This window comes from Triticum aestivum, chromosome 2D (genome assembly GCF_018294505.1).
Source record: "Triticum aestivum cultivar Chinese Spring chromosome 2D, IWGSC CS RefSeq v2.1, whole genome shotgun sequence".
NCBI classification, from domain to species: domain Eukaryota; kingdom Viridiplantae; phylum Streptophyta; class Magnoliopsida; order Poales; family Poaceae; genus Triticum; species Triticum aestivum.
In genome coordinates, this window is record NC_057799.1 from 6,275,815 (window position 1) to 6,289,086 (window position 13,272).

A 13,272-nucleotide genomic window follows, 5' to 3' on the forward strand; every position below is an offset into this window, starting at 1 on the left:
AGCAGGAGGGCGGGCTGGTCAAACACAGAAGGGCATCTACCGGAGGATCGATCGATGCATGGATTACCATTTAGGTTGATTCTAGTAGTAATTAAACAAGATTATATTGTGTATGATCCGGTAAACTGGAGAAGAATGCAGAGTGAGTCAATGGCGTGCGTCGTTTGCCCTTCGATAATGAGCACATCCACCTTCGATAGTGAGCAAATCCAACAACCGAGAACGCCAGCTCCATTCCGGAGATATAGCAGGTATGCCTTGTTGATACAAGAAGACAACTTATCGATAAGCACACAACATTGACTTGGCATGCACATATAAAATGGCTCTAATCAGGCTAACTAGTTAAAGCTTGACCATCTCCAACCAATCGACCAAAACAAAAACAGACGATATAATTTGTTTCATGTTTTTTTTTTCGAAAAGGATGATGTACCCCGGCCTCTGCATCTGGGCGATGCATGCAGCCATTTTATTAATTATTCACAAAGCACTTACAAATGTAATATATCAGTAGGTCTGAAGCCACCATCTTGGCAATATCTGTCGCTACTCCTATCTCTGTGATGAAGGGGTGCCGAATGTCCGATCCTAATACCGAACAGACATCGCACCAACACCTAACATCTAATGCCGGATGCCCCATCCAAGCCATATACCTGCACTAGGTTACACACCGATCCGGCGCACTTTCAGTGGGCACCACATGCGCATGCTGCAATGGCCGTCACCTCCTTCATCCACTGATCGATCCTCAAATCAGATACTGATGGATCGACCTTGCCAGGCCTCTCTGCCATCGACGCCACCACGATGCTAGACAGTGTCGTCCTCCTACACGAGTCTCCACTGCGCCACGCCGCCGAGATCCGCCGCCATCGACGTGTAGGACGAAGCACCGCTCCACCAGCTACCGACGCCCAACCACCAAGCCGTCCACATGTCCGTCCAGCCGATGAATGTCGCCAAAGATGATGCCCCCATGGTGGTGACGATGAAGATGTTGCCATCATCCAATGCAAGTCCCTCAACGCCTCCAACGAGGGCTACGACGCCCACGGGCACCGCCGTCAATGGTAGCCTCCTCCAGATCTGAGGTTTCCCCGGAAACAATGGAGCGAGGGACGCCCTCGCCATCGCCTCCAACGAGGAAAACGACACCCGCGGGCGCCGGCCGGCGATGGTGGCATCCTCACCCGCTTCAGCAGTTAGGCCACCATCTCCTCCTCCACTTGATCCGTCGCTAGGAAGCCGTCGCGAGGCAACACCCGCCGACCAGATCTATTTGGACCGACGATGAAAGGACAGCCAAAGGTTAGAGGAGGTCTCATCACTGCATCATCGGCGCCATGGCCACGCACACTTCGTCCCGAGGCGCCCACTCAAGATCCACCATCAGCCACGCCTCCAAGCCGCAACGGAGGGACGCCCAGGGCCGACCCTGAGATTTCGGGGGCCCGGGGCGAACTAAAAATTGGGGGCCCTTAATATACAAGTCATTATAATATAAGTACATATATAAATTTATCTAAAAAATAATGTATATATAAATTATTATATCAGTATGCGTATCAAATAATTTATACATATTACCTTAAAAATTTCTTCTAACATTCCTCGATGCAAAGTCACTTATGATGGGGTCGATGTCAATCTCATTCAATAATTTCTTCTCGATGCATAATATAGCCAGACTATTTAACCTCACTAGAGTCATTGTTGACCTCAAATAATTCTTCAACAATTTCAACTTCGAAAAGCTTCTTTCGGCCAATGCGACCGTCACAGGCACGCCGCCGCTGCCATCATCCCCCACACGGGCTTTGCCCCAGCCGGGATCCGGCGGCGGCGGGAGGGGAGACGGACGGGAGGCCAAAAGGGGTCGGGAGGGAGGTGGACGAGATCTGGAGGGGTGAACGGGAGGCGGACGGGATCTGGACGGGGGACGGAGGGGAGGAGGACGGTAGATGGGGACGAGATATGGAGTGGAGGTGGACGGGATCTAATTTGTTTCATGTAGAATCCATAAGAAATTGAATCAGATTTTTAGTTTGAACCTGATCAAAGCACACAACTCAATGGCCTGCGGCAAGATAATGCCGCGGGTCCAGATTGCCTTCATGATTAGAGCAACTCTACTAGAATAGTCATCTCAGCTCTCCATTCTTCTAGTCTTGAGGACTGCTCCAAATCAAGCCAGCGAGCTTTCATGTTTTTTTTGAAACAGAGGCAAAAGATTTGCCTCATCAATTAATTAAGCAGAAGAGAATTGCCCAGTTAATTAACGGAAAACCAGGCAAAAACCGATACAAATCAATCACATGTGGACTACTCACTCGACAACCATATCCAACACGTCACGACCATGTAACCCCACACTACTACATCGCAAAGACACCCCAAATGAGGGTAACTTGGCTAGCGACCACGGGCACCACCAAATCCACAAAGACAATGCAGGCCATAAGGACAATGCAAGAGAGTGAAGATCATCCATTACGCGGCCGCCGACGCCTTTTCTGCGGGTCACTCTTCTTTGCTTTGCTCCTAAGATCCTCCTCCACAATCGCCTTGCCAGATCTAGGGCTAGCCGCCTCCAAACGTTTAAGCAAGCTATGAAGCTCTAACCCAAAGAGAATGTCATCGACCTTCTCATGCACAGAAACCTGCTTGACAGTCACGTGCGACTGGTTTACCGTGATATCAGAACCTCCATCCTCCACAACGGCTAGCGGCTGGCTAGGCTCCAAAGGATCAGACGCCAACATACTAATTGCCTGAACATCATTAACCATAGATACAACCGACACGATGGACCCAGACGTCTCCAGTTGCTCACATGATAGGGCCTCAGAGATAGGCGCCAACACACCAATCTCATTAACCTCGCCACTCAAGGACGCCTCATGCTCGATGGGCATAGATGAAAGAGTGACAGAACCATCCAAGCATCCACTGTCCACAAAGGCGAGCGGCTGGCAGGACTCTAACAGTGATGGTGAGGCCAAGGACTCCATTGAGCCTGACTTCATCGGCTGCACCATAGTTGATTCCCCACAAAGCTCTTGCAGCTGCTCAGGCATAATCTGCAGAACTGGAGCCACGACCTCGGTGACGACCACACTGCCACGGATAGATGATGTCGCATCCAGAGCACGAGGAGAAAAATCTCCAAAGAAGCATTCATCCGCCTCATCAATGGAACCAGATTGGAGTTCAGGCACCAAAGGCACAACCGATGCAACCTAAAACTTGGCAAGAGCGTCGCAAAGCTCAGAGTGGAGGAGCTCAACCTCCTGAAGGAGCTCCGTGCGTAGCAAGGCAAACCGGGACTCCAAAGCAGAGACCAAAAAGGCACTTGCATTGGAATCCAGGCGACACCCAGATTGGGACCTTGGCAGTACCGACACACCCAGTGACGAGTTACCCACGACCTCTGCCCAACTCCTGGTCAGCAGAGAACAAGGCTAGACGAATGGGGAGCAGCTCCGCTGGCAAGGAGCGTGAGTGACCGGAGAGCCCACGTGGGCGACCGGAGAGCGGTCGCGAGCAACCGGAGAGTGAGCACGACAAAACCTCTCCCAGTGACCAGGGCGACGGCAGCGAATACATATGAATGGCTCACGACATGCATGGACTTGGTGGCCACGGTCGAGGCAACGGAAGCACGTTCCTCGAGCCCAATGCTTGAAGGCGAGGCTACGCACGAGACCTTCTCTCGACGGCTCAGGGGGAACACCCCGGCCGGAACGGCGTCCCTGTCCTACATGCTCCTAGCCCGCCTCCGCTTCAAGGGCGGCAGCGGCAATGCAAGCCGACTCTGAATATGGACCAAGCAGCTTCTGTGGTGTCTTCTCGTCATCACATCCTGCAGTGAAGGCCCTCAATATCTTCCACATCCTTGACAACAGAGCAACCAAGCTGGAGATGTGCATCGCCGGCAGACCCGTCGGGCAACGGCGACTGTAGGACGAACTCCTCATTGTCGACCTCGTCACCGTTGGCGGTGCACCAGGAACCGGCAGACCCGTCGGGCGAGCCTCCATGTTTGAAGGTTGAGTGGGGTGATATATACAGTGCGCTTTCTTCATACAACTCAGTGGTGTGGTTTATAAATTAAAAGTTATTTTGTGATGGAATGTATGCGATTGATCGATCGGTGCGGGCAACATGCTCTCGTGCTAGTCGTCTGAACCCAACTTTTTCTCTGCAGGTTGTTTCGGGGCAGCATGACAGTGTGCTTAACTGAAACGGGCTTTCTTCCGACAGCGACACCACAGTAACTACTCCCTCCGTCCCATAATATAAAAGCGTTGTTTGACACAAACGCTCTTATATTATGGGACGGAGGGAGTAGTGGGGAAGTAGGTGTTTAATTCACTGTGCACGGTCACTACGGTGTACGCGCGGTATATACCTACCTGTCTGCTTAATTTTCTCTTTTTTCTTTTTCCACACGAGGAGTCATGTGAACTTAAAACTTTGAAGTTCAGTGGGGTACAATTAATATTTGGATTAAAATATGCTCACTATTTGTTTTGATTTGCTGATGCAACGTAACTACTATCTAAAAGGAGAAGAGAAGAGAAGGTCAATGATTAAGACTAGCTTATTGTACTCTAGCTAGCTAGCTAACTAACTCGCGCGTGGCACGTACGTGGTGCAACCGATTCTGTGGCACATGCGTGCCGGTTGAAACCAAAGCGTGCTAATTAATAAGCAACCTTAAATCTCAATCTAATATCCTTCTCTCTCTTTTTTGCAGCGGAATCTCAATCTAATATCCTTTTTCTTTTCTTTTTGCGGAAATCTCAATCTAGTAATATTCAGTAGGTGACTGTTTCAAGCAGGGTTCCATGCGCGTCGCCGTCCAAGCTGGCATACGTACACCGGCCAACGGCGACGACTCTGATATCCTTCTCGAAGCAAAGGCATACGAAACTTCCCCCTGGTTGCTTGGACAAGGAAAGTGGTGGTCATGCGCGCGTAGTCCGGCACGACTAATTCAATCGTGCCGGTTGCATGTTGGATCACATTTCATATGTTGTAAGCTATCAATTAAAAAAAGAGAGAAAAGAGAAAAACCATGTGGCCTTTTTTAGAAAGAAAAATTAACCTCAATTGTGATGGTTAGAAAAAAATTACAGGCTTATTACATTCCCGGTTGACCTGAATTGTGCTCTTTCTCCTGCCTAGTTAATTGTTAAACTTGTTTTCAGTTTCAGCCGATTGTTCTGAACTTGATTGTACATGTATCTCAGGCCAAAATCAGAAGACATGACAGCACACTCCACAAAAAGAGGGAAAAGAAAATAGTCTCCAACAACATGTGATGACCGCGTCTCCTACCTCCCCATCCACTCTCCCCACCGACCACCACCTTCTCCCCGCAACCTACGCCGGCGGCGAGCTCTCGGAGGCGGGGAGCGCGAGGCTCCGCTCGCTCGACCGCTCAGGCCCCGAAATCGGTTTGGGGATCGTGCTGCATAACGACCCAGATCTGATTCGAGATGAGCGGGACTCCGAGAGAGCGGAGGTCGTCGACGGAGGATCTGGAAGCGCTTCTGAAGACGGCGAACAGACTGGAGAAGGCGGCGGAGTGGGCGGCGGAGAAAGCGAGGGATGCGAAGCTGGTCCTCGTCGAGCGGATTATGGCAAGGGCGACAGAGGAGGAAATCGAGAGGTTGTTCCGATTGGGCTCATCGCTAGAGCCAGAGCAGGTGCTAGATTGGGCGGCCGAGGAAGCATCATCGACGTCGAGAACTCAGAGGGTGAGATGGCACCCATTCCGGCGAGATCCCTGGTAAGCAATGAGCGACTAAGCGAGGTGATGATTGGAGCGGTCTCGGTTCCATTGGTTCGATTGGAATCACGAGCAGGCACTCCTTGTCGTCCCTCCCCGTTCCGCGCAATTCCGGCGAGGGCTCGTGCTTGCCGGCGACATGCGGCTTTGAGGGAACGGGCTGGAGATGCTGACCAGTGGGCCCCGAGAGTTAGCCTGTAGACGCAAAAGGCTGATGGGGGTGGCTGTTTTCAAAAAAAGGAATATGTACTCTCAAAAGTCGCTTCCTCAGGATGGTGAGGAGGTGGTGGAGTTATTTGGGCAGCTCTGGTCTGTGCCGTCCCCAAACAAGGCTAGGGTTCCGCCTCCAAAAAGGGGGCTGGTCTGGATTCGCAAAGACCTCTTCCTCTCCAAGAAATTCATTCCACAAGATTGCTATCCTACGAGAGAGAGTGGAAAGCAGGCTCGGGCGAAGAAGATCAGCTTCTCGAAGGATTTGTGGCATGGTGGTACTGATCAGTCAACATACGCAGAAGTGGTCAAAGGGATGGCAGGCAGCAGGGGAGGAGTTCGCCGAGGTGGGGGGAGTGGTACTGGCCGCGGAGAAGGGCACCGCCCGGTCGGCCAGACACACCCCCAAGCCCATGGTCATATCCCGATCCAGTCTGGGGGCCTGAATCCACAAGGGCCATAGGCGGTGCAGCAGATTCATCCAAGTACTTTCCAAAACATGCATCAATTTGGGGGGCGGACAATTTGCAAGGGATGCCACCATGGCAGGGGATGCAATTCCCTCAGTTCAATCAGTGGCCGCAACAGTACTTGCCTAGTTTGCCTGTAGTGCACCAACAGCAGCAACAGATGCCGATCATGCATCATCATCAGCAGCATATGCACTATGGGCACCCCTCAGAGCAGATACAGTCTGGTAACCAGATGCAAGGTTTTGGAGAAGGACAATCCAGCACTCAACAACAGAATTCTCAGAACCAACACAAGAGGAAAAGCAAGAGCTTCAATTCACAAAAAGAACAGCAAGGAAAAACTGGCAGTGACAAGGCTGATAGCTCTCAGAACAGAAATGATGAAGCTGTGATCAACTATGATCCAAAATTAAAAAATGTAATTTGCTATAACTGTGGAGAGCCAGCTCACTTTGTGGGGACCTGTCCAGTGCCCGAGAAATGCTTCATCTGTCACAAGACAGGGCATCATATGGACAATTGCCTAGAATGGTACAAGCCACAAGCTACTACCCAATACTATGGCAGTGCTAATGCAGGGCTGGGCTTCTTCCACATAGAATCAGATGACAAGGAGGTAGTAAAATGGCTGAACATGTCCAATGTTTGTGTGGTTGTGATTGAAGAAGGATCTATCACATCCGAAGAACTGAAAAACAACTTCTCTGAGATATGGAAAACCAATTGGTCATGGCAAGTGAGGCAGTTAACTGAGAAAAGATTCCTAGTCAGGTTCCCTCCCCATAAAAAGGTGAAGGATTTGGTTGAGTTGCCCTCCATCAATCTCAAGAAGAAAGGGTGACTGTCTCTTTTGCTAAATGGGATGGTGAAGAGGTAGCCTATGCTGAACTGCAAGAGGTTTGGGTGACCATGATTGGAATTCCTGTTAATAAGCTTACTTGGAAAGTGATTTCTCAGATTACTTACATCTTGGGCATCTTGGTGAATGTTGACTGGCATGAAATATTTAGAAGCTTCTATGAAAAAGTTAAGGTGCAGGTTGCTGTGAGGGACATTTTCAAGATCCCAACAGAAAGGCTAGAGATTGACAAGGAATTATTCCTTATATCATTCCTTGTTGATATAGCCCCAATCACTGGCAATATAAATCCAAGTACTAGTGGTGGGGAAAAATCAGATGAAGATCTGCTGGAAGGGAGTCCTAAAAAAGATATGCAAATGCAGGGCCCAAAGGACATGGAAACTGACAAGAACAAAAATCCAAAGTCTGGGGGCCCAATTCAGAACTCTCAGAAAGCTCCTACTAAGTCCAAAACACCAATGAAGCTAGTGAATTCACTAGAAAAAAAGGTGCAAAGTGCTATACTGGGACTGAAAGGTGATTCTAGCATGAAGAAGGATGTGAAGAAGAAGAAACCTGAAGATAATATTGCTATTCAGCTTCTAGAGCAATTTGATGAAGAGTCTGATGGGGATGGTGCCACCTTGGAGGAGCCAAGGCCACAAAACACAAATGGGGCCCTGTGGTGGCATCCAGAGTGAGCACCAGGATCAAAAAAGATGGGAGGAATGCTATTCAAAAGGCTGAAGACCTCAGAAGACTAAAAGATTTGGAAGTTCCTAAAGGTAACAAAAACTATAACTCCTTTTCTGCTTTTAATGATGAAGATTTACTCTTGAAAGCAAAGAAAGTTGGCTTGAAATTAGGTGATAATGATATTAATATTTCTCAAAATATCCAAGTTATGAAGCAAGTGGAGGAAAGCAGGCTATCTGCATTCAAGGACACTCACCCTGAGTGTTTCCTTCCTGCTAATTTAGACTTGAATCTTGATGAAATAAGATTGGATCTATCTGAGAAATCAGCCCCAGGATGTGATCACAGTAGTGATCACCCTGAAGCTGCCCTTACATGGGCTGAGGTTGTCTCAGGAAGAAAGAGTAGTTGTAGAAAACTAGAATTTAATAATGGTAGTAAGTCTATTTTGGAATGCTAGAGGTCTGAATAAGCCTGAAAAACTCAAGGCAGTGGGTAAGCTCATTAGAGACACCCATGCTGACTTGATTGGCTTTTCTGAGACTAAGAAGGAGTCTTTTAATGACTTCCAAATTGCCAATGTTGACCCTCAGGGTAGGTACTCCTGGCACTGGCTGCCTGCTGTGGGCACTGCTGGTGGTATACTAGTGGGGGTTAACACTGAGGAATTTGATATTGTATCAGTAGATATTTTAGAATTCTCTATTTCTTGTATACTTAAGGATAAGAAGAATAAAATTGATTAGAGAGTTATTTCAGTCTATGGGTCAGCCTATGATAACCTCAAATTAGAGTTCATCAATGAGCTGCATAATATTCTAGATGCCTGGTTGGGGCCCACCATAATTGGGGGTGACTTCAACCTGGTCAGAAGTAGTGAAGAGAAAAGCACTGGAGCTGTTAACTTGCATCGGGTAACCCTGTTCAATGACTGGGTTAACAAGTATGGTCTGATAGAGCTTAAAAACTCTAATAGAAAGTTTACTTGGGCCAATAACCAGGATAAGCTGGTTATGGCTAATATTGACAAGGTCTTCATTGATAAGCTGTACAACTCAAATCTCTCCCTAGAGTGGGTAGTGACCACACTCCTCTAATGGTAGACACTGGGGCTATCCAGCCACCAAAGAACAAACAGTTTAGGTTTGAAAAATGGTGGTTGGAAGTTGAAGGTTTTGAAGACATGGTGAAGAAATGCTGGAATGCTCCATGTTCTATTAAAGATCCTTTAGATAGATGGCAATATAAATCAGGTTGCTTAGAAGAGTTTGTAAAGGCTGGAATGCCAACTATGAGGCTTCCCAGAATAGGAACAAACATCAGATTGTTGTTGAATATGATTTATTAGATATAGAGTCTGAGTCTAAAGTACTTTCCCCACCCTCTAAAAACAGGATGGACAAAATTGCCTCTAATCTTCAAAAAATATGGAGATTGGAGGAAATTAAGTCCAGACAGAGATCCAGAGAGAGAAATATTTTAGAGGGAGGGAGAAATACTGCCTATTTTCATGCTATTGCTAACCATAGAAGGAGAAAAAAGCAAATATATATGCTTGTTGGCCCAAATGGTCATGTAGAGACTACTGGGGATATAATGGATATTGCTGTAGACTACTACAAGAAGCTTTTTGGCCGAGAGGAGACCCTAGATATTTCATTAGATGAAGATTTTTGGGATCCTTCTGAAAAAGTTTCTGAAGACCACAATAAAATTTTAGAAGCTGATATTACTGAAGAGGATGTGAGGAAAGCAGTCTTTGCGTCTTATGCTGAAGGGGCCCCTGGCCCTGATGGGTTTCCTTTCCTCTTCTATCAACATTTCTGGTCGACCATCAAAGATGATCTTATGTTGATGGCGGAGGCCTGGAATACTGACTCTTTAGATTTATATAGTTAAATTTCTCTCTGTTAACTCTCATCCCAAAGGAACCTGGTGCTGACACTATACAAAAATTTAGACCAATTGCTTTGTCCAATTGCAGTTTTAAATTTTTTGCTAAATGTGTGGCTAACCAACTAGGAGATATTGGTGATGAGATTATCTCACAAAACCAAACTGCTTTTTAAAGGCAGATTTATTGTGAAGAATGTGGTGACAGCTCATGAAATTATTCATGATGAGGTGACACATGATAAAGAGGGGTTTGCCTTTAAATTAGACTATGAGAAAGCCTATGATAGAGTTAGTAAAGAGTTCCTTCTGAAAATTATGTATCAAAGGGGTTTTAGCCCCAAGTGGATGATGAAAGTCAAGTCCATTTTATACAAAGGTTAAGTAGGAGTTAGGATTAATGATTGTAACAATGATTTTTTTGAGACCTTTAAAGGGGTGAGACAAGGAGATCCTGCCTCCCCTATGTTGTTCAACTTGGTGGCAGATGTGGTTAGTAGAATGCTTAATAAAGCAGCAAAAAATAACATGCTGACAGGTTCGATGACAAATATATTCCCACAAGGGGTGACAAGTCTGCAATATGCAGATGATACCCTCCTTTTTCTAGGCAATAACCTGGTCTCAGCTAGAAACCTGAAATGGTTTCTATCTTGCTTTGAACATATGTCTGGGCTTAGAATAAATTTCTATAAATGTGATCTGCTCCCCGTAAATGTTCAAGAGGATGATGCTCATAAGGTAGCTCAAGCCCTATCCTGTGGACTGGGGTCTTTTCCATTAAAATACCTAGGTTTCCCTCTACATTACACCAAGCTCAGGAGAGAAGACCTACAACCTGTGATTGATAAGGTTCTGAAAAGAGCTGCTGGATGGAGAGGTAGACTACTAGGTTATGAGAAGAAGCTGGTGCTGGTTCAATCATGTCTAGCTAGCATACCCACATATCTGATGAGCATGATCAAATTCCCCAAGTGGGCCATTAATTTGATCAACTCACAGATGGCTCATTGTTTTTGGGATAATTATGAGGGACACCATAAGTATCACCTTGCCAACTGGGGGACTGGTAACCCAGAAAAAGCAATATGGGGGCTTGGGGTCCCAAATATTGCTGAGATGAACCTAAGTCTATTAGCTTCCTGGGTTTATAAATTTCATAATGGTGATAATAAGATGTGAAAACAGATTATTGACCCTAAGTATAGAGCCAATAATCCCAATATTTTTCTCCTGCCCTGATACTAACTCTTCTCCTTTCTGGAAAGGGGTTTTGTGGGCTGCTAAAGCAGCTAAACATGGGTATCAATGGAAAGTGGGCAATGGGAAAAGAGTCAAATTTTGGGAAGATCATTGGTTTGGGTCGTGTAGCCTGGCCATTCAATTATGGTAGTTATATAGTATTGCCAATGAACACAATCAGGCTATTGCTGGCCTGTGGGATGGGGTTAACCTTAAAATCACATTTAGAAGATGTGTGGATAACAGCTTGCTTCTCCTTTGGTATGACCTGTTGAGCATTGCGCAATCTGTAAACCTTAGTGATGAGGATGATGCTTTAATCTGGAAACTAGAGTCTAATGGTGTTTACTCTGTTAGATCAATGTATGCCATGATTAATTTTAGGGGCATTAGCCAAGTTCATATACCTGATATGTGGAAAATTCATGTCCCTCCCAACATCCACATCTTTTTGTGGCTGCTAGCTCATAATAAGCTGCTGGTTAGGGAGAATCTTATTAAGAGACAACATTTAAATGACTTGTCTTGCTTGTTCTGCTCTGAATGTGAGAATATCAACCACTTGTTCTTTGAATGTGCTGTAGCTATGGAAATTTGGAGAACTATCCACTCCATTATAGACTGCTTCCCCCTACCTGCTTTTGGTAGGGTGGCAGAAATGTGGGGGAAAGATAAAATTTTGCAAGCTGAGAATCTTATTATATCAGCTACTCTCTGGGCTATCTGGAGGTGCAGAAATGACCTGTGTTTTAATAACACAAACTGGATGGGTGTGCAGGTGGTTTTGAGAAAGATTGCAGGCTACTGCAACTCATGGAAGATCCTTTGCAAAGGAAAAGCAAGAGAGCGCGTGGAGATAATCATTGTGGCTATCTGGGACGCTGCAAGAAAACCACCGATGCTGCTCTGGCCAGAGCCAGGCTGAAGAGGAACGAGCTCTGGCTATAATATTCTATGCAAAAGATGGGAGGCTGGATGGGCGCATGGAGGAGAGCTTGATCCTTGAGGGTTAATATGGTCCTCATGTCCCTTCTCACGCTGCGGGGATTGCCAGTAGCTAGTCCATTTTCAGCTTAAAAACTTTTAGCTTGATTCCTGTATCTCAAGATGTTTGCTGTTTTTAGATTCCTGAAAGTTGATGCCGAAGAGATACTCAATCTCTTCCCGCGGTCTGTATTAATGATATACTCTGTTGGTTTCATTTTCTATGGAAAAATGAAACTGGGGCTGGAGCCCTTTTTTTCTAAAAAAACTCAGAATTCATATGAAATTTTGTTGAATGGCGTCCATATGAAAGATTCTACTAAAGGCTCGATTTATTAATTAAAAGGGACATATCCCTTTTCTAAGAGAATTTCCTCCAATTTCAATTGAAGGTGACGAACAATCTAATACAAAAACTTGGGAATGAGGGGGTGAATTGGACCAGCTTGAACGGTTCTCTCGATCAAAGAAGCAAAGCTAATTACTTTCATTTGATTACTATATAGGTACCTCCATTTTTAGACAAAAGGAAGTCAAGTATTTTGAAACAGAGGGACTAGAATTCAAGTTAGACTAAATCACTGATACTACTACTATTTTCGAAAGAGATGGCCGTGATGACGTGTTAATCGGAATAAATTACTAGCCACCGGCCACTAGTAGACAACAACCATCGTATCCAGGTCCGTAAATCCGGGTGACACACAGCTAGCAGCGTCGGGTGGGTTTGCCGAGCGTGGCGAAGCGCCCGCAAGCATGTTGAATTTGTCGCATCCACGCAACCTAATGAGTCTGCGACTGCTGGTGCGATCGTTCCTTGTCGCATCCTTTTGCAAACTTAATCGGATTCCGCCGGGATTGTGCACAATGTACGTGCAGTGCTATTATGTACTGTACTCCTCGGTAATTAAGTTTGCAAGGGTATGTACAGTGCGAGTGCATGGATGCATGTGTGACCGCCTCCTCAGGCTCGCCGGGTCCGACTCGGACCAAACTGATCCTTGCAAGCATGCTCACGTCACGTCGCGGCTTTTGCCCTTAGTTTCTTTGGTTGCTTTGAGCTGGGTCGCACGTGAACGCATGATTAGTTGGTAGTACTACTACGTAGTTGGTCTCGCGCGCTCCGCAAT